Below are 2,275 nucleotides of genomic sequence, written 5' to 3' on the forward strand. Positions count from 1 at the left end.
GCCTGGGTTCACAGTTCTATACTCCGGACCAAACGAATTTTCCAGTGAAGTTATACACAATACAAGCTATTATTCTCTTTATTTGCTATATTCAATTGATTGTTATTTCTTGTTTCATTACGTTGACAACTAATCAAACCATGTATCCTTTAAACCGCATATAAATTAAATTGTTACCTTTTTAGGGGTAAACAACCTTAGTTATGGGATGATACAATAATTGTTCAAATTCCAATGAATGGTAAAATAGTTAAAAACCCCTCCTAATTAATTTTTCTTAAAAGGCATGTAAAAGATAATCGACAGATAATTTGAGACAGAGAAAGTATCATATCTTTATCAAAATGATATAATCTCGTTGATTTAGCGAAAACGTGAAGAAATAGAATGGAGTCCTTAAAAGGTGTTAAGGACGAGGCTCGGAGATAACTATTCAAATTCTGATATTAAGGAACTAATAAAAGCCAAACATAACATATTCAAGTACTCTAAAGAATCTAGGTAATATTCACAAAATTTTCAACCTTTTGTAATTAAAAAATAATAACCACTTTTTTTGTGTTTCAAATTCCACAAATAAAATTTTAAGATAACGCAGTAATAATATTCAAAAATAGTCGGAAAGTGACAAATGAGGCTATTTCTACAGAATTATATTTACCACCCAAACACTGTTTCTCCTCCCATATGGGCTAGGTATAGGACCTTGCAGGTCACAACAATACGAGCCTATTTGGACCTCTCTTTAAAAAAAAGAAGGGGATAATATTCAAACTACTTTGTGCTCATCTCAATTACGTCATGAAGTTCCTTCAACACTAGCAGCGAGAAGAATTGTATCCATCAAAATTTAAATAGTTGAAAAGAAGCCTAGCATAACACCTGCTGAAATTTTAAATTTTGATTCTTAAAATAGTCGCTTAAAATTTTTGATCGATAGACTTTCCCCACAGTTATGAGTGCCTATAACTTTGGATTTGGCTAAATTTCCTCAGTACTGATTCTTCCAAGGTCTGTTAATCATATGTGTCAATCTACGTATGGTAAAATGTATGGGGTGGGGTTAGAAATATGTGTAAGTCAACTTCTTATAATAATGTTGATCACTAAAGAATAAAAGAATAATAGTTAAATGTTAGTTAAATAACTGACATGTAGCCAAAGTCAATAATTTCGGACGAATCAATGATTTCCCTACTTGATGATTTCAACAGTTGACGCATTCAAACCTTCAAAGAATGATTTATGTCATTTCATACACGCTAAACAATTACATATTTTCCTGCTAGATCCCAACACAAATATTACTTTATTTCTTTGTTATACACATTCATATTAGTGGCATCACAAGAAAGTCGAAGGACCCCAATCAATAAGGTTACATTATGAACAATCAAAACAAACAAGGAGACTTCAATAATGCAAAACCACTACATGGTATTCAACTATTGCATTACGTGCGCGATATTGACCCAGTAGGTTTTCGCGGTGGCTATGCCTCGTGCTTGTCGGAAAACACCCGAACCACCAACAATCGGCATTTCTCTATACTCGTGAGATATCTGGTTGCGCCCAAGAATACTGAGTGTGCTACCATTGTACTTACCCTTGGTGAAGACAAGATTGAGAGTCATAAGAAATTCTACATCTTTAAACGAGGTCAAGCCATGGATCCCGTGGGCTCGGCCTATTATTTCTGAGTTGGGCTCGGGCTTAACCGTCAACGGATTGTCCATCATCCTCAGTACTCCAAACAATGTTGGTGATAGAGATGTAATATTGGCTTGAGCTATTTGGATTGCTGATGGGTTCTTTCCAGTCACAGTATCATGAAAGTAGAAGTGTTGTTTGGTCATTTTCTCTTTTGCGTGGGGAAGCTTCTTGAACCATTTTTCCACTCCTTTTGGACTTTGATCAAGCCCATGAGTTGAAGGCAAAATTGTTATTGCCAAAAATAAGAAAGCCTTCAACAAAACTTTCTCCATTTTCTTCTTTCTTATTTCTTGTCACTTTTGTATTCAAATGAACTATAGCTAGCTTCAAATATAAGCATGGAAACATACAAATGTTAGGGTAGTCTTGAGAAAATTTGAGAGACGGAGGAAAAGATTAAAAGGACTTTTCTAATTAAATGATATTTAATATTTGTGGTTCATGCGCTAACTAACTATTTGAAATCTATAATATTCAATGAATATTATAGTGCTTTTAGTAGGTTACATACAGGGGCGGACCCACATGTAGTATGCCGAGTGCTCGAGCACCCATTAACCCA

At 34.5% G+C, this 2,275-nt stretch overlaps 1 pseudogene; it reads right to left on the minus strand.

The window, feature by feature from the left end:
• Positions 1–1,413: 1,413 nt before the first annotated feature.
• LOC132051094 (dirigent protein 22-like) lies at positions 1,414–2,018 on the minus strand (annotated as a pseudogene).
• Between the last annotated feature and the right edge of the window lie 257 nt (positions 2,019–2,275).

This window comes from Lycium ferocissimum, chromosome 3 (assembly GCF_029784015.1).
Source record: "Lycium ferocissimum isolate CSIRO_LF1 chromosome 3, AGI_CSIRO_Lferr_CH_V1, whole genome shotgun sequence".
NCBI lineage: Eukaryota > Viridiplantae > Streptophyta > Magnoliopsida > Solanales > Solanaceae > Lycium > Lycium ferocissimum.